The sequence below is a fragment of the Aethina tumida genome, chromosome 7 (assembly GCF_024364675.1).
Source record: "Aethina tumida isolate Nest 87 chromosome 7, icAetTumi1.1, whole genome shotgun sequence".
NCBI classification, from domain to species: domain Eukaryota; kingdom Metazoa; phylum Arthropoda; class Insecta; order Coleoptera; family Nitidulidae; genus Aethina; species Aethina tumida.
The window spans coordinates 5,494,211-5,515,691 of record NC_065441.1 but is presented as its reverse complement, the minus strand read 5'-3'; the positions used below and the strand labels follow the sequence as shown (position 1 = coordinate 5,515,691).

At 23.8% G+C, this 21,481-nt stretch overlaps 1 protein-coding gene across 6 annotated transcripts in view; it reads left to right on the top strand.

Annotated features, from left to right (window-relative positions):
* LOC109598398 (apoptosis-stimulating of p53 protein 1) overlaps positions 1 to 21,481 on the top strand; it is a 181,486-nt gene that overhangs the window by 123,177 nt on the left and 36,828 nt on the right. For 3 of the 6 annotated variants that reach the window (XM_020014304.2, XM_020014303.2, XM_020014301.2), the window contains exon 1: positions 12,121 to 12,312. The exons of the other annotated variants lie outside the window; for them this stretch is intronic. The gene's annotated coding sequence lies outside the window, so the exon portion shown is untranslated. Of the gene's footprint in view, positions 1 to 12,120; positions 12,313 to 21,481 lie in introns of those variants that run through there. 6 annotated transcript variants of the gene reach the window in all.

Sequence of the window (21,481 nt, the reverse complement as noted above, 5' to 3'; positions counted from 1 at the left end):
TTTTAGGAAATGTGTGAAGTGATCTGTAAAGTTAGCCGAAGTTAATTTATAAATTTCTATATAATTAACAATAAAAAATTTTCGAAATTAAATTTATCAAATTTCATTTTTTTATAAAAATGATTCTTTCCCTAAAAAATTGGAATGACTATGTAACTAATGGCAAGTAGCCATATTTTTTAGTCATTATTCTTTAAACTAAATATGTTTTTTATATAAAATTCAATACTGTACAAAAGATAGTGGTTTTATTTTGAACCAAATTTTTTTCATTGATTTTTCGAAGTTCCCATTATTATAATATTAAAAATTACTAATTTTTTAAAGGAAATAATATAGTACCATCAATTGGCTGAAGTTAATTTATAATTTTGTATGTGACAAGAAACGTTTTTCGAAATTAAATTTATCAAAATTCATAATTTTTTATAAAAATGCCTCTTTCTCAGAATAATTTGAATGACAATTTAACTAAATGGCAAATATCCACATTTTTTAACTATAATTCTTCAAAGTAAATTTATTTTTAATATAAATTTTTCAGTAGTTATAGTTATTACTGCAAGTGCCATCAATGAACCGGAATTAATTTATAATTTTATATTTTTAACGAGAAGAATGTTTCGAAATTAAATTTGTCAATATTCGTATTTTTTATTTTTGGACAGGCAAATATAAGCGTGTAGTATTATTCAGCTGATGGAATTATAAGGCATTTTTATCGCCAATTATAATGAATAATTAACTTATTCTTCCATAATTTACCAGATGCCACTAAAGAGTTGAGTTGTTCTTGTCCAAAAAATTTAATATCACAATAAATATAAAAAATAAATATAAACATTAGACAGTAAATAATCTTTATATACAACCACATAAAAGAAATAAAAATTTCTGTATCCAGTCATAACTTTATTTAAAACTTTATTAAAAAAACTCTTACAATAGAATAAATAATAAGAGGGGTAAAAAATGAAGTCTATATAGTAAAATATTTAGAGGAAATTGATGTATTCAGAATTTTGTATACAATCAACATAAGTTAAAACATACGAGATATCCTATTTGAGACAACAATGATATGCCACTAGTAACACCCTTTGATTAACCCTTAAAACAACGTTCTATTTTGTGTTACATATCAGCATAATCTCGATCATCCCTTGACAATGTAGGGCCAGTTCTTGCCCGTGAATTCCCTCACACAAAGTTAATTAACTATGCCCTTTACGTCGTGCCATTCGCATAATACCAACTTTATTAAATCATGCAAACGACGAATCGAGTTAATCCCTAATTGAAATAAATAGAAACACAACCGGAATAATGGTTTTAATCCGTACGGAAACTGGGTCGCAATTTATTTTCCGACAGGGCAATTTTCATAAATTAAGAACAATATTGGTCAAAATAATTGCGACTGCGAAATAGACAAACAACGAGAGTCGGCAATTTACGAAATTGCTGGTAATCTGTGGAAAATCGCCGTTTAATTTTCGTTCGTGCGACACAGTAATTGTAAAAAAAAAAACACAGAAATGAACCGGCGAGAACCAATTTCATGGTACGGCACTGACAGTTTAATTATACACCTCTAAACAGAGGAGTCCGCTGATTAAGACACGGGGCCGATACTATTGTCACGTTAGACGACAGGCGATTAATTTATCTTAAGCCATTTTTTCAGCATTCAGCGACGAAAAGGACGTTGACTTCGACGGGAACCGTTTCCGTTTCTTTTATCCGTTCGGTTTCAGCAAAATAGCCGCATCCAGCATCTAAATCACTTATATACAATTAATCTCGAGGAAACCCAATCCAAATTACCATTGAATTGAAAGTATAAATTGTTTTCGGCTCGGAAAGAAATCCTCCTATAAGACAATGGAGTTTATCGTCTGCGAGTTGTATGGTTTTTAGGAATGCCGGCCGGAATCTAAATGTGCCTCTTTATCCTATTGCTAAAAGGGTAAAGTTGATAAAGAACTTAGCGTAAACTGGTCTTCCTTTTTTTCTCTATCATCCTCCGACGAACTTTCTCGAAGCCCTGCGCTTTATTTATGGCCATTTTTTTTAGATGTGCCATTAAAATAGTTTTTGGATTAGGTAGTTTATACGGGATCAAGATCACTGTGTCTGTCTGGGGTATAAATTTTATCAAAACCACTGCCGGTGATCGTGTCCACTTTTTTATTTCCCGAAGACGTGACGTAAAAAATACAGCTTTATTACGGGTATAAAAAAGTCCTTATTACTTGTGTAAGTCTCTATTTTTATATACTCCAACCATATCTTGAAGTGATTTATGCTTATTTGTTAGGGGCAATTTTATTTTTATTAGAACTAAAGTCATAAAACCATTAAATGTGATTTTTAATTTACAATGCTGGAAATAAATACTTTTAATAAAAGTTAATGTTCGAAGTTAGCCAACACTTTAAACAAATTTATTCAGTTTATGTTTTAATTCAGTAGATATTTAAGTTTATTCTTTTATTTTGTTTATTTTCTTGTAAAAATAATCAATAACAACCAGCAAATATATACATATTTGTACATAAATCATTTTTTAAGTTTCATTTATTTTGTTTAGCAATAATTGTTTTAAATTGTTTTTTAAAACATTTTTTAAATTAGAAAATTAAGAACTTTACTTCTTTACATTTCTTGAGTTTGAATCATTTTTTATCCCATTAAATTTTAGTATAATTTATAAATACAACAAGTTTTATTCCAACAAGTATGAGAATATTTTATTAATATTATTTTACTGTAACGTTCTATACACATATATTTTTAATTCAATAAATTACTTATAAAAAAAATTAAAATGGTTTAAAAACAACGCAAATAATTTATTTAATGATAATAAATTAATTTATACAATTTAAATTTATAAAATTGAAGTTTGTGAATAAAAACTTTTTACTTTGTATTTTTTTAATATAGATATTTAAATTAATATTTTTTACTTTTATAAAATCAATAATTTCCATTGTATTTCCTATCTAGTCAGAAAAATGAAAATTGCATACTTTATTAAATTTTACATTCTATTTAGGTTAAATTTAAATTATTTTGTATAGTAATAATTTATAGAAATATGACGTAAAATGGTATTTAAAAAATAATAATTACTTAAAATACGATTTTTTTTAAATTAATTAAATTATTTTTAGCAATAATATATAAATAAATAATCTATATATCAATAAAATTTGTGAAAACAATATAAAAACTTAATTCTAAGTTAGAAAATTGAAAATTTCTTATTGTTTTTTACTACTTTCACATTCTAATAAAATTTAATAATTACTTACTTAAAAGTATTATGATCATAAAAAACTACTTAAAAAGTAAATTAAAATCTATTTTTAGTATCCTTAACAATAGTTTTTAAAATAAAAAATTGAATGCATCAATTGCATATTTAATCATTTTCATTTACGCAATTTTTTATTTTTTTTTTTTTTAATTATTTTGTATAACATTTGACTACATACACTTTTAGTATGTATTAATATTACATAAAACAAATAATAGTAAATAAATTTTTTATTTAGTTTATGTAAACAACTATGATTTATATCACATAAAAAATTTGTAAAAATTATAAAAATAAGCACAAAAGCTTAATTAAATCCAGAATATCTTAATATAATACTAATTAAATTCTGATTGTGAACGAAATTGCAAAATGGATTAATACCATAATGTTTCATTGTATAAATTAAAATACATTATTTGTTCATTATTGAAATTACTTCCTGATTTCATTACCGCAAATTTCCGTAATTGCAATTTACTTATTTGCATTTTAATCTATTGCAGAAGGAAACTTCAATTTACTTTTCCAATTAATCACACATTGTTAAATAAATTATAATCCCGAATAAGTTAATCATTCCATTATTTACAGATCTAATTAGATTATGATTATTGAAATATAAAAATTTAATAATTAATTCCAATTTTATCATCGATTTAATCGAAAAACTAGGTTAATATAATTCGAACATGATTAAATATTTACCATTTATCTAATAAAATCATGAAAGTTTATTAACGACTAAAATGGCAAATAAAAGAAACGTTTATGAACCATAACCGTTTTTGTCGAGAGTCAAGAAGTTTAATTCGGTCCCTCCTCAAAAACAATTTTAATTCCAATTTGAGATATTTTAGGCTTAATTGCGTTGTCTCTACATCTGACTTCTTGTGCGGAGGCGAAGTTTGAGTGCACATTAAATTATATTAACCGCCCCGCACCTTAATTACAAATTCACTTACATGTTTTTATGGAATTTTTACGACTCGACCTGAATGGAGTCCTGGAGGTGTTCGTTCTTGGTAAGAAAAACAAATTGTTTATACGTTTAATTTATGTTGTTAAAGTGGCTAGATGGAGTTTGCGTTTACTTTGCACTTCAGAAACTTTCGGTGGAAGTTCAAAGTTAAAATGACACTTTTATAATTTAAGTTTACATTAGTAAATTATAAATAATTTTTTATAAAACTATGTTTGCTTCATCAAATATGTATATATTATTAATTTTTTAATACTAAGGCTAATTAATTTATTACTAATTAATATTCAATTAGTATATAATTAATTTAACACTGTTAAATATTTATTACACCATGATTATTATAATATTAATTATGCTGAATTAACGAGTAATCTATAAGGTGGTTCTAAATTAGGTTGCCAAATTTACACATTAAATAATGAAGAAAATCTGGTTAAAATTAAAAATTTCTCTTGAAGAAAATACACCCATATTTCCTTAACCTTTAAACATTAAATCTGAAATATTTCAAAAACGACTGTGATAATCAACATTAATCAAATTCTTGAAAATTCTGTAAAAGTTTAATGTTTATTACTAAACATGTTTAGTAATAGATTCAAAAAATACTAAATGGCGTAGAAAATTGGACAGGAGAAAAAGGGGAACCCCCCAGAATCTATAACACTATAAAAAGATGGAAAAAGTTTATTAGATTGAATTGCAGACATGATTGGAGAAAAGGTTACAAATATATGAAAAAGAAACAATTTTTGAATAATAAATTTGTGGAGCTATATTTTCTTCAGAAGAAACTTTAGAAAAAAAGTTTTATTTAGACTTTCTTCATTGTTGGACGTGTTCTAAATGCTCCCAAATTTTATCCACTTATTTTACATTCATTTTTTAATATTTTTCGATTTACTTGCAAATAAAAAAAAAACACAAAATAAACTCAACGATTTTATCTTCCTTTATTATATTTTCTTTAATTAAAACGTAAATAATAAAACAACACGATGATGATTTTAACTTATATCTAGAAGTTTTAATCGTCTTACAAAGTTCTATAAGTAAAATTAATGAATTTTCTAATACATGGTTGATAGAGCAGATAATTAAATTTGAAGAAAGATCTTAAAGTGTTAATTAATGTTCTTAACAATCCTAAAAATAATGCAAATTAAAATATAATTGTACAGTAACACAAACTCGTTTTCGGCGATTGTTTAAAACTGACAAACACTTAAGTTCCTGGTATTTGCTCACCGGATTTCATTATCTGCCTTGTCAAAGGCGTTTAGGAAATTAATTAATTTCGGAAACTCTTCGGGGAGAAGTTTTTGAGTGTGTTCTGTTCTAGTCTCGTTTAAGGGGATTAAGTCGATTTTTACGTACGGATCGAATCATAAATCCTCGATGTAGTGCATTCATTTTTACAGTCTTTCACTTGCCACACAATCCATTTTATTTATTAAATATTCGAGTCTAGAACACTTTCCGCAAATGGAGTTGAAAGGATTAATATCCTGGACTGACAAAATATGACGCGGTTAAAGAACATTATCCTGGCTGGCAATTTCATGCTAGACAAAAACATGTCAGTCCCAGGCCTTATGGTATCCTTGGAAATGAACCCAAACTCGTTAAACCCTTTTGGACAATGAAAATTCAACGCATTAAACACTAAAATTTTACACATAAATATTTTTATAATTAAGAAATTATAATAAAAATTTAACTGTTCTCGAGTTATCTATCAGACCATTTTTACTTATTGTAAAAACAATTTCTTGCTTGGATGAAATTTATGAATATTGCTAATAAAACAACTTTAAGATGGCATTAAGTTATACAGCAAAAGAAAATATTAAAAAGTGTACAAAAGTCCATACAAACTTAAATTAAATATTAAACTTTAAAAGCATATTTTCTGGAGGACGATAAAAATTATATTAACTCGATTATAATAAAAATTTCTTTCTATATAATTTTAACAAAATATATTTTAGATTTAAATTAAACATTGAAATTTTAAATTAATTTAGTCATTGTTCGACATTTACTGATAGAATTTATTACTAGTTACATTAAGCAATTAAATATTAACAATATTAAATTAATTATTAATTTTATTGGAATTAATTAACTATGCATATTCCATGTAGATTAATATAGTGCATTCGAATCTGCATGAAGTGATTGCAATAATTAATTACTAAATAGTTGTAACATATTTACATTGGAAACCGATCAGTCTATGTTAAATTATTTAAGCTTAATAATTAACATTTTTAAGAAAATTTGGCAATTGTAACAATATTCATATATTAACTAACATTCACCACGAAATTCAAAAATTAATTAATTATTGACAGTGTTATTTTAATTGACTTTAATTATACACATCGATATAAATTCTATTAAATTAAAAATTACATATGCTATTCACAGTTATTCAAATATTCAGCAATTTACTGAAAATATTTACCATATTTAATAATTAAAACTCATCATAATTTCCAACCAAATTAAAACGAATGAATTCATTCGTATTTTAAAATTCCGAGCACATCAAAGTTATAATTTAAAATAAATTTTATGTGTACTTTACAAATTATTCATAAAATATTATTGTGACACCTAAATTATAAAAGTCTCGCTTTAACTTGAAACTTTTTCGTGTGAAAAGTAAACGTAAACTCCACTTAAACACTTTGACATTAGAAATTAAACGCATAAACAAAAATTTTTTTCCTTAAGGACTCCATTCAGGTCGAGTCGTAAAAATTCCGTAAAACATGCAAGTGAATTTGTAATTAAGGTGTGGGGGTGTGGGGTTTCGGCATAATTTAATGCGCACTCAAACTTCGGCTCCCGCACAAGAAGTCAGATGTTCAGACAACGCAATTAAGCCTGAAATACCTAAAATTTGAATTAAAATTGTTTGGCGCAGGCGGAACTTCCACAATCTAGACGACAGTGTTATGGATATACATTTTTATTGATTAATTTAAAATCTCATGCAAGACGAATATGGGAATTTTATTTTAAATTTATTTTGTCCGTTTTTTTATATTTTGGATGCAATTGTTTAATATGCATTTTTGCAAATTATTCAGATATTTCGATGTATATGAATTTATTAATATTCCTTTTAAATTTGTTTGATTTATTTACATCATAATAAAATGGACAAATTGAAATGTAACGAAAGCAAAATATGATACTGATAACAATAAAATTAATAATAAATATATTTCCTATATTCGATTTTAAATAATATAAAATTGAATTGAATGCAGATTTTTGATTTAATGTATGATAACACGGCTCTGTTTGTACAGCGATTGTCCATTATGTTTTATTGTATTTATTGGAACAATATTTTAAATTATTAACTTTTTAAAATCATTTGATTTATTAAGGGAACTGAAATTTTTGATTTATTATATTTAAAGTAAAATAGTAATGGAATTTAATTCATAATTATTCAATTTTTATTGAATTAATACAAAAAATCGGTATACTGCGTCATGTAAATTTTGATTTATTTATTCAACATGTGGTTTATGAGCATAAAATATATAAAATAAAACACATAAAGTACAAATTAAGTCCACACAAAATATAACCACAAATAAAAACATATTTTAATTACAACCGAATGTACATAATGTAAACTGAAAATGAAATATGTATGTTAAAATCACAATTATTAATTTATTTATTGAATTTATTTTAATAAAAATAAATTACTGCTTTGTTTTTTCATCAACTGGACCGAAATAACGATTGTTTTTACAGCGTTGAATTGTGATTAAAGTGAATGAACTTGAAAAGTTTCTATCTGAAGTAATCAACCCAACCACTTTACAGTCCCAACTTGGCCCCAAGCGACCATTATTTATTCCTAAAACTAAAGACCAAAATGTTACTTTAAAAATTGATTAATTCTTTCTCGTCTTTTAAAATAATTTTATAATAAGATTTATTATATTCAGACACAAAATAGAATACATAGATCCAGTGGTCTGTATTAATTTATTATTTATGTAGAGTTTGAGGAAATAGAGTCTGTGTCACCTCTGCTTCATGCTGAAGATCCTAAAAAATGTATGATATACATTTTCGAAGTCTTTGATTTTCCAACGTCTGTTCAAATTAATAAATCCTTGAATCAAGTGTATAAAATAATATATTTTGCATTTCATGATTTTTTTTTATTAAATTATATATTATAAAAAAAATAGAAATCAAAAATTGTCATAATATTATTACATTCGTACATGATTTGGAAAAGATATTTTTTATGAATTATTAATTTTACTTATAATAATTTATTTAATGAAATATTAATAAATATGTACTTAATTCTGATGAATATTGCATTTTGTTCTACACAAATTTGATCATATATTGAAATATTTAAAAGATTTGTTATTAACTAAAATTGTGGCTTTGCCATGCTAAATAAAGAATAAAAAGAAGTAATTATTCAAGTAAACCTTTTTTCCTTTTTTATGGATAAATAATTAAAAAATAAAACAACGTTATCTATGTTGGGCGCCAATTATTCCTGTCCTGTGTATTAAGTAATATTTTATTACTATTTATAGAAAAAAATATAAAGTATTTTACAATATAAGTATAAGCAATTTAGTAAATATTATATTTATTATTTACTTTTTGATATTTAATCAATATTGTTAGTGAAATGTCAAAAAATATTTGCTTATTCATAAATATTGTACGACAATTTCTATTTAATAATAATATAAAAAGTATAAAATATAATTTAATCTATTTTAAGGTAAGTAATTCATAAAACTTAAAATATTAAATATTTTATAAAAAAAACAAATGAAAATTTTGAAGATATTTTATTATAAATTAAATGAAATGAAAATAATTACTAATAAAATTAAAAAAAATTAATTAAAATTTTGCATTAAAGATTTATATTTTACTAAATTTATAAATCCACTAAATGAAAATATACAATAAATATAATTTTAATAATAAATATAAAAAAATCTAATTTAAATATGTTTAAATAATTTTAATTTTATATAAATTCAGACTTCTATATGAGAGATATTTAACCTATGTTAAAAATAATTATATAGTATATAGAAATTATAATTATATATGTATTTTCATTACGTTACTTTACAAAAATTTATTCAATTCAATTTTAAATACAAATCCGATAAAATTAAAAATAGCCATTAAATAACCCGACCATAATACGCCGCCATAAATCCGTGCCGGCATCAATTGCACAGACTGTGCATAGTTTACCGGAAAACCGGACACAATCATTTATCGTCGGCGGTAATTAGAGGTCGAGTGTCCACGTCTGGCGAATAAAATCTTGCCGGGGTGGAAATTTCGCCGCTCTCAATTATGGATTCTACCTGTGGACCGGGGCTAAATCGTCCGAAATAATTAATGGGATAAGTTGCTTCGCGCACATTATCTGCAATATTTAATTAATTAACTACGTGACACATTTATCCAGCTGATAAATCAATCAGCTCGTCGATTTAAAGCCGTCTAACTTCGATGCGAGTTAAGGAATCGATAAGGAAGATTTGTATTTTTAATTTTGAAAAGTGGATCAAGCTCTTTTAGTTAATTATAATGCGTATTTTTGTTTCAGGTAAGTTCCAGAATCCTCAATTATTCTGGTAATTATTAATTTTAACTAATTTGGTTTTATTAACAATTGAAATGCAATAATATTTACATTTTAATCAATATTACAAAATAATAATGATTTATAAACAAATACCACAATACACAATATTTATCTATTTAGTTAATTAATTTAATTTCATCATTATATTGGATTAAAATTTAATTAGTAATATTATATTATTTGAATTACTGTTGATATTGTTTATAAAAACATACATAAAATGCAATAAAGCTATTTATTGTCATGTACAGAATTCACCTCTTTTCAGCTTTCAGGTTATTTTTTATTATATTTGATATTTGTATTTTATAATAAATAAATTATGATAAAAAATATTACATATCAAATTACACATAATAAAATTTTATAATCAAATAGACATATTTATATCATATATCAATAATACAAAGTAAAATATCTGCGGTTCAATAAAAAATTATTTTTCTATTCAATTAATTATTTAGTAAAAAGATGCTTAACTTTAATTAATTTATGTTATTTGGGATTGTTTAATAAAAGATACAGTTTTGTATAAAATATAATTAATAAAGATTAATTATTTTCATATACACAAGAATTTTTTTTCTTTTCTTGTAGGAATATTTTTAATACATTTGATTTGACAATAATAAGATAAATATTACATAAAATGAAAATATTCTTATGAATATCTATAGCCCGATACATATATATTTATATTTAAATTTTTAATTTAATAAACGGATATTAAAATTTAATTAAAAGTATTATTATTTAAAAAAGTCACTACTTATACATATTAAATGTAATTAACAATTATATTAACTTCCATGTAAAGAATTTCGTTTGTTTTTTTTAACTTGTAGGAATATTTTAATTACATTTGTGTTTTATAATAAATAATAATTAAGTTTAATTAAAGTTATATTATTTGAAAATATCATAAAACCTACAACTTTTGTATACATAAAAATTTTAAGTAATAATTATATTAATTTACAGATTTGCAGGTTTGCCCTTTTTACTTGTAAGAATGTTTTTATTATATTTTGTACCTGTGTAGTATAATAAATATTATACTAATGAAAAATATTACAAATAATATAATATTACAATTATTTTTTAATGGACAACATAAATTAATAATTCATAATTCAGAAAATAATAGTCCAATATATACATTTTTCTATTTAAATTATTAATTTAATAGAATATTAAAGTTTAATCAAACGTACATTATTTGAAAGTTTCACTGTTATATGAATCATGAAACATACAGCTTTCATTATACATATAAAACGTAATTAACAATGATATTAATTTCCAGAATTTACAGAATTTCGTTTGTCTTTTCTAAATTTGTAGGGATATTTTTATTACATTTGATACTTGTGTTTTATAATGAATAATAATATAAATATTATAAATAATAAAATATAATTATTTTTTAATCAAAGACACAAATTAATAATAATTTAGAAATTAATAGTCTATTTAATAATTTTGTATTCAAATTATTAATTATAATTATTTTTAGTGAACAACACAAATTAATATTAATTCAGAAATCAACAGCCCAATACAAACATTTTTCTTATAAAATTATTAATTTATTGGAATATTTCAAGTTCAAAATTAATTTTAATTAATCACTAATTACAAAAATTTCACCGTTATATTTTTCATAAAAAATACAGCTTTCGTATACACAAATTTTTTTGTAAAAATTGTATATGATAAAAAAATATTTTCCTAAAGTATACAGTTTAAGTAAACTGAAAGACAGACTTGACAAATCCACTTGTCCCAATACCCATCAATTAAAATTCTTAAAATGGACTACAAAGTGATCATTCCCCATTAGTCAACGACCCCATAAAAGAAACGCCATCAACAACTGAAACTCTTCAAAACACAACACGACACTTCCCATCGACGGGCTGTCGCGGAAGAAACGAAAAACAAAAAAAAAAAAACATATATATATATATATATATGAAAACACAGACTTGTTAATAAAACCCCCCTCTAATTTATGGACCACTTGTGTTTGTCGGGTCCGAAATCTGTATAATTTCAACCCCTTTCGAAGGGAACGAGCGGCCGGGACATGCGCCCAACACAACGGACGGGCAATCCGTATCGCGAGCGGCCGTTTTCGGTTTACGGTCCGCAGTCCGTTTCTGGAGCCGGTCCGGGGCGGTTTTTGCTACCCCGTATTCCCACGTAGTTGAAGTCAGACAGACGAGTCGCGCGTCGCGGAACACGCAGGGTGCAACGGACAACCGACACACACCGGGAAATGACGGGTGCGAATTGCGTGGACGGCTGTTCGTAACGGTATGTCTGTTTGTTTTGTTGGTTGTTGTTGTGGAATTTTAATACTTGGTCCTATTCATTGGTCTGGTTCATTCTTTATTTAATTAGTTAGTTACTTGTTAGTTTTAGTTACTTTTTATTTAGTTTTTAGTTTTTTTATATATTTAATACTGTAGATTAATATATTATAAATATATAAAAAAAATATTTTCATTCATTTGTATGTTATTTTGAAATAAAGATTTCTAAAAATATTCTTTCAATATTTTTTATCCTGAAATTTTATTTCTATTTTTTCTGAATTATTTATTTAAATATTAAACAATAATTATTAAAAACGATGTTTATAATTATTTTAATTTCAAAAAGTATATTATATATTTAAATAAAAAAGAAATTAAAAAATTGTAGAAAACAATTTATATCAATAGAATTATTAAATATTAAATAATTACAGTTTTATAATAAAACATACTCTTTTATTTAAAAAATATAAGTTAAAATTCAATCAAAAATAAAAATAAATGTCAATAATATCTTTTAAGTTAAAAAAGTAAATTTTACATTTTGATATTTCTTATTATTTATTTTTTATTATCACAAAATACATAAATATATTGATATAGAAAATATTATTTAAAATTGATATTTCATAAATTTTTACAACAAATTAAATTCAAAATATTAATTAACGATTAATAGAAAATTAAACACTAATGATTGAAAAATGGTATTAAAAAAATGTTAAGATTAGTTAAAAAAAGATTAATTAAAAAAATTAAAAACCTAAATGTGAATTTTATTATTTTATTGTAAAATTTATAAATATTTAAATATAAAAAATATTATTTAAAATTGATATTTGTTTAATTAGTATAATATAATATTATATCATAATTTCATTGTTCAAAATAATAGTTCATAAATTATTAAAAATAAATTAATAAATTTGTGATAAAAAATCAAAATTTTATTTCTTTTTTTTATTTTTTATTATAAATATAAAAGATTTACTTCAAAACTGACATTTTATCTAAAATTACATTTAAAATTTTATATTAAAAATATTTTTAAAATTAAAACTAAAAAAATATCATAATGACATAACTGAATTTTTCAGAATTACTAAATTATCATTAAAAACTTGAGATAATTATATTAAGAATATTTTTAAATAAGTATTTAACAATTAATTAATTTAAAAGAAGTAAAATTCTAAATTTACGTATTTTTTACATAATTAACAAATTAATATTTTAATCACATTAAATAATTTATTATTATTTAATTAAATTTAAACAACAATATTATAAATAAATATTATACTAATAAATGAAAAATGGTATTAAAATATTTTTAAACTAAGATTAATTTATAATATAAATAAATAAAAATCAAAATATAATATTTAACAATAAATTATTATAATATAAAATTTAATGCGATATGAAAATCAAATTGTAAAATTTGCTTTTTCACAGAATTGTTACTAAATAAAAAATAAATCAAAATTAATATTTTATTTAAATAAATAAATATACATTATATCAAAAAAATTGTTATAATATTTTTTAGATTAAATATTTAACAATTAATTAATTCGTGTAAATCGAAATTTAAAGTTTATATTATTTAATACCAAAAATAAACTTAAAACTTATTGAAATTAAATAATTTATTATAAAAATAATATTCCGGGACATATTAAAAATTTAATTTTTTTTTTAAATTATATAAAAATATGAAATGGAAAATATAATTTTAAAATGTTTATTTTAGAATTTTCTTTTAATTAATTGAATAAAATATTAAATAAATATACAAAATTCTTTCGACATAAATAAAAATATAAAAATAAATATAATAATATAAAAAATGTTTTCAAATATTTTTAGTGGTACATGTCATTTTAAAATTCTAAACATAACAAAAACAATATAATATTTTTATTGCCTATATTTAATTAAGCGTGTTCATAAAATTAAAAATTATTGTCTGCAATTTCTTTTCAAAAATTGGTTATAAAACATCAAAGTTATAAACATTTGTAATCAACACAACTATTACTTTCTTGATTACAAAAAATCACAAATTTTATATTTAGTTTTATGGTTTTTGGCAGGTTTAATGTGTATAGTAAAAATTACTGTGAAATTAATTTGTTTTGCATTTTTACAAGTGGTTTTATACATTAAAAACTACAAACATGGATGTAAAATGTAATATAAAAGGTTGAAAGACATTTCCTTTATTTCATTTTAATTATTTTTTAAACAAACTAAATAAAAAAATATATTCAAGTAATATTTTGTGTTCTTGATTCGTTTAATTTTGAAATAGTTAAATTCTTAATATTTACTCAATATTAGAATAAATATTAATGTGTGTATATATAAAATGTAAGATTGTCTGTATTTTACAAAAATAAACTTTCCTTCTTCGCCCAATGATCATTAAAACTTTCATTTGCGAATGAAAATCGAGGCATAAAACATACAAAGTATGGACATTTTACGGTCCATTTACATACGTACCGAAGTCGGACGTCGAACATATGCAGAAACCGCACTCAAACAATGCGAAACCATTTCGAAATGTTAATTTTTTCCCGAGCCCGACCCATTCCTCTTCGGTCTGTCAATTTGAAAAATACTACCGAACCCGTCTTACGTACACCAGACCTTCTTGGAAAAAAATGGGTCAGGTAACTTTTAAGAAGAATGAACGATTCGCACTTGCTTCAACAATTTCATGTGCCCGAACATATTTAAACAATTCCTTTTGCATCGAACGCTTCACGTCGCTTCAGGCTGGAGGACAAAGGGGAAATTGTGGGGGTTCACTTTTGGGCAATTTCGGGGTTGCACCAAGAATTCCTTTGTTGTCGCCAACAATTAATTAGATCGGTTGACGAAATGGTAATTGTAAAACGACAATTTTCCTTTAAATGAGCTAATAAGTTTTTGATATGCACTTGCCGGTTCAAAAGGAATTTTTTACCTGTCTTTAATCCTGCCTATGTGACACGGTAACATCTATAAAATTGGAAGGTAGGGCAATTTAAAAATTCTCGTGTTCCCGACTAATATGCTTTAAAGCGATTAAGGGAGGCGCAATTTTCTCTCACAAACTGGGAAATTTGATGGTAAAAAATTGTAATTTGCTTTGGCTTCACGGTATTAACGAATTAATAATGTTTTCGTGAGTATTTATTAAAATTTAATTATGTCAAAGCTTTATGCGACGCATCGAAATGAATTCATGTTGTTGTTTACAGTGGGTTTTAAATTATTTGAAATTGGGTTTCCATTTAATTTAAGTTCGACATATGTTTCAGTGGTTTTGGAACTATTTATTTTAGATTTAAATAAAGGTAACATGTTATTGTTTATGTTATTGTTTTGAAACAAATTCTTCATTGCAACATTAATATTGTGAACTTTTATTTACCGATATATGACTGCCACAAACATATTTCAACTATTTTAAATAAGTACAGAACAATTTATGTACTCTATTGTAATATAAACCTGTGAAATTTTTTAATAATAATTTTATTTATTACAAAAAATGATATTTAATTCATTATAATTATTACTTCAATAATTAATAATGTAATAATTATATCAACAACTACAAAAAAAAAAATAATAAAACTTAGTTATTAATTAATAAAATTTTTAGTAATACTAATTAAAAATTAGCATTTATGATTAATTTTCATTTGATATTCTAAAAAATTAAAAAAAAAGTTTTTTGTTATTTAAAATTATAGTTTTTCATTAAAAAAGTATATATAAATTGTCATTATTAATATTCATTTTGTTTGAGATTTTAAGAATTCTGTGGGTTCAAATTATAAAAATGCTTTTAATTTTGTAAAACATTTTAAATTATTATTTATTTATATTATATTAAAATTAATGTTAAAATTTAAAAAAATACAGTTTTTTATTATTTAAAATTATAAATTTTTATTAAAAAAGATATCAAAAATTGTCATTTTATAATTAATATTCATTTTGTTTGAAATTTTATGAATTCTATAGGTAAAATTATAAAAAATTGTTAATTAATTAATTAATTTGTTAATTAATTATTATTTAAAATTCTATATTTGTTTTATCAACAAAAAAATAAATAATCAAAAATTGATTTTATAAATGACCTTTTATTAAATTATATATTTCTTAGTTTCTGTGAGTTTAAATTATAAAAATAAATTTAAATTAAATAATAATAAAATAAAAAATATCGTTTTATAAATGATTTTAATTGATTGATTTGAAGAATAATAAGAAGAATAACGTTAACCAATATTTAGTTAAATTTAATGTTATTTATTCATTTTGTTAAAAAATATATAAAAATATAACTAAAATGTACATTAATTAATGTTTAGATATTTAAAGATTTATATTTTTTATACGAAACAGGTGTAAAAAGCAATAAAAACTGATATTAATTTTGTGTTATATCTTAATAATTCTGTGTTATAAAAACATTAACTGATAAAACTTTTAGTTATTTAAAATTTATTTTGTTTATTCAATAAAAAAGTAAATGCCATTATAAAATGGGTGCAGATTTTGAAAGATATTGTAAAAATTATGTTTGGTTATTAGAAATAAAATGTGAAAAAAGCAATTCATTAACTCAATTGTGGCAAAAATATATACAATTTTTAACCACATTGATTAATTGTTAGATACGAACATTTCCAACAAATACACAAATTAAAAATTTGATTTCCCCTACGAATTGCAATGATAAAACATATTTTTTTTAATTTTTGGCACCACATCAAAAAATACAATCGCGACCACATATTGTTGAAAATAAACAAAAACGCATTTACCAGACAAAAAAACAAAACTAACAAGTCAATCCGTGAAACGCGTGGACAGAGATTTATTTATTAAATGAATAATCGTGTTACGTGTTGTCACCGAATAATATCGACCGTACTGGAAAAATAATCAGAAAATTTTAAAACGGATCGCGGTGGCCCGGCTGCGTTTTTAATTTGAATAAATTTATTCGTACGGTGACATCTCATTGTTGAGAACTTATTTTAGGTATGATAATTCAAAGTTTGCCGAACAAAAGATTAACTTCTGTTTATTGATATTTGACTTGGGGTCCTTTTGTTGAACTCGCGATAGAAGTTCCACCCTTGAAGAAAAGTTTTGGGTCTATTGATTTTATGAGTTTTCTAAGGATTCTTGACGTATGTAATATCATACAGGCTACGCTCTGTGTTTACAATTCTAACTAACATTTTTAATTAAGCCCATATCGTTGTTTTATTCGTTCCTTTTTGTGATGTTTTCAAAAAACATCTGGTATTGTGTATTAGGTATTGGGCATCGATAATTTGTATGTATTTGACTTTATCCGTTTGGTTCGTGATAAAGGACGACGATTTATGTTTCCTGTTGTCAAACACAGAATGGACGTTTTATTGTCCGAGTTAACAGTTGAAAACTATTGATTTAAACGGCTTGTCTGACTATTATCGTTGCAAAACTAGTGTACATGTCGGCGGAAATTGTCGAGACACAGACTTGATGAAATATTTCTAGGCTTGTCAAGTAAAGCAACAGTAGCAAGAGTTCATTACTAAAATAATTTCAGGTCCAACGTGACACCTACAAATTTTATATCGAAGAAAAATTAATTGATTTAAGAGAAAAATTTATTTGAAGTATTATTAATTGATTTCATATATTATATTCCAAAATACAAACAACATGAACTCGATATTCCATTAGGGTAAGTTTGTAGTTAACACTAAAGGGAGAAACGTACTACAACGTATATTTTCCTGGTTAAATTTTGATACTATCTTATATTTTGTGTGACAAAATCTAAAGAAATTTATATTTTTGAATAATCAACTTCCTCTAATTTTTTTATTTTGAAATATTTTAGATTTTTAAATATAAATATAATAAATATTTTCAATATTTAAAAAAAAAATTGGCCCTCTTACTTATTTTTAATTTCAATTTTTTTTTATTTTAAACTAAACTTGACTAAATTAAAATGCACAAAGGGAAATAATATTTTTTTAGTATACCAAAGATTTGTTACCTAAAAATAATATTTTTATAGAAAATTTTAGTATTTTAAGTAGTTCATCAATTTAAACGTAGAAATTTTAAAATTTCATATTTTTAATATTATAATTTATTTACAAACATATACCCCCCTTAGTAATAATAATTTCTAATTATTTTGTACATTGAAGTTTTTTTACCAAAAAAATATATATTTATATATTTTAGGTTTTTAAATAATTCGTTTTTACGTATTAAACTAAATGAGTTTACTTGTAATAAATGATAAACTTTGCTTTAGTTTAAATATTCTCTTAATTAAATTATAGAAGTTTTAAAAATTCATTTTTTTGACAGTATAATTTATTTTCAAAAAATGTCTTATTGTATTGTTTGTCGTTTTTTAGAAAGCAAAGAAATTTTACATGTGTAAAAATCTAAAGAAATTTATGTTTTTGGATAATCAAATTCCTCTAATTTTTTTATTTTAAAATATTTTAGATTTTTAAATATAAATATAATAAATATTGGTAGTATTAAAAAAAAATGCCCCTCTTACTTATTTCATATTTCGAATTTTTCTTATTTTAACTTTACTAAATTAAAATGAATAAAGGGAAATAATATTTTTTTAGTATACCAAAGATTTGTTACCTAAAAAATAATATTTTTATAGAAAATTTTAGTATTTTAAGTAGTTCACTAATAAATTCCATTAATTTAAACGTAAAGTTTTAAAATTTACCCCCCCCCCTAATTAGTAATAATAATTTCTAATAATTTTGTACATTTTACCAAAAAATATATATGTATATATTTTAGGTTTTTAAATAATTCATGTTTTTACGTATTAAACTAAAGAGTTTACTTGTAATAAATGATAAACTTTGTTTTAGTTTAAATATTCTCTTAATTGAATTATAGAAGATTTAAAATTTCATATTTTTAACAGTATAATTTATTTACAAAGATTGTCTTATTATCAATAATATTGAATGGTTTAATTTCAAATGATGTTTTTATCTAACTAAAATAAAAATTTTTAAAAATTTGGAGATTTTCTACCAAAAAAAAAATATTTTTTATAGAATTTTTGGTTTTTAAGTATTGTTTTATCTAAATACTTCCTCTTAATTTAATAATAGAAGTTTTAAAATCATATTTTGAACAGTATATATTTTTAAGTACTTTCTATTATTTTACCTCGTTAATAAAAATAATTAAGAATTAGTACTATCCTTAAATTTTAACAGTACCAATTATGATTAAGTTTTTAATACTAATAACACTGTGTGAAAGGTGTTGCGTTCCGCTGGTGTGTGTTGACAACATCTCGAAAAAGAGAAATGATCTTTCGCCGCTTAAAATGAAAGGCCATATTTCGAAAAGCCACACTCGTATGTGACTGTCGCTAAGAACTAATAATCACGCTTTTCAATATACTTTTGTCGCTGGAGCGGAAACACCATAATAACTTTGGCATTTTGTTGTTATTGCCGCCGAGTAACTACGTGCTAAGCACGCGGAATTGCTTCTTTTTGCAACCACCGTCCGTCCGTCCGTCCGCAGGATTGTCGCCGTTTTGGTCCGCGGTGCAAAGTATGTGCAATGTTACTTTACTAACTATCGATCCGCACGTCGTTTTTTATACCGGCGAAAAGGTGCAACCCACCCAATACGATCGTGAGGAATTAATAAAATTATGGGCAGTGATTAAATTTCGACGGGGACAAAGTAAATGTATGACTTTTGTAATTATAATTCACGGCGGGCCTAATTTATGTAAAGCTCGAAATTTAATTAAAACGATGACTTAATGTAGGTCGGCAATCCTACGAGGCTGCCGCACGGGATATTGTCCTTGATGCACCCTGGGTGTTGCCCGTCAAGTGGGTTGGTTCTATTGGCGTTCATTAATACGACTTTACCACAGATGGACGGCTTTTTTGCTCACTTATGTCACGTGTAAATTGTATTTATGGTTTGCTCTTATTTATTTGTCATATATCACTATTAATTTATCCGATATATTTGTATTAATTGTAGTCTTAGATGAAAACATTTATACACATGTAAAGAATTAATTCATTTAGGAATCATACATTTGAAATTTACAAAAACATTGTACTACTTTTTTTCTAATGAAACAATTTAACCATATTAGTCAATATTTAATATACTAAAGACTATGAAATCTTTCATTTCCTGGTTTAAAATATTAAAATTAACTTCATTATTTATATTTTCTGAAAACATGTTAAATTTAAAGAATATATTATTAAAATTTAAATAATCCAAAATTACCTTAAATTTAAATTGTTTAAATGATTGTTTATAGATTAAAATGTAAGTATATAATATAATTTTATATATTTGAATTTAAAAACACTTTTCAACTTTTGACATACTTTATTTTTGAAGTTATTTTTCTAAAAATTGAAAATCTACAAGGACGAGGTAATATTTAAAAATATCGCTTTATTTTTTAAGAGAGAAATTCATTAATGTCGTTGAAATTCAGCGAAAGCAAAGAATTTTTTTCACATTCTAAAAAACAGAACGTTTGTTAATAAAACAATAACAAAAGTACCTTATCCAGTAAATCGTTAGATCTTGAAAATCCAGCTTAAAAAGTCCCATTAATTTTATTAATTACCTGTTATTGTCACGTGGCAAAACAACAAAATCGCCTTTTGCAGCGCATTTGCAAAATTTACGGCACAGCGGATTTAGTGGGAATTGTGCTCCTTGAACACACACGGTTGAAATGAGATTGCGATTGTTCTTTTTACTTTGATTTCATTAATTAAGGCCACCGAGCAACGTAAACAGTCCTTTTTAAAAGCCGGTGGTATAATTCCAACAGCACTAACTGTATTTGATAATTTCCAACGAAACAATAATTAATATTCGAGGGTACTGCATTTGAATTGGTCATTATTCTTTATTGCACCCATTAACACTCCATTCGGTATAACGTCCGCGAAATTAGCGGTCCGACGAATATATCGCGTTTTGATTAAACAAATAACTGAGGGGGTGATAAATCAAGGGAGGAGAATTGCCGTTGATGCAACGCAAGGAGCGTTTTAATTCACTTTAATGCGGGCTATTTAAATCCTTTTTCA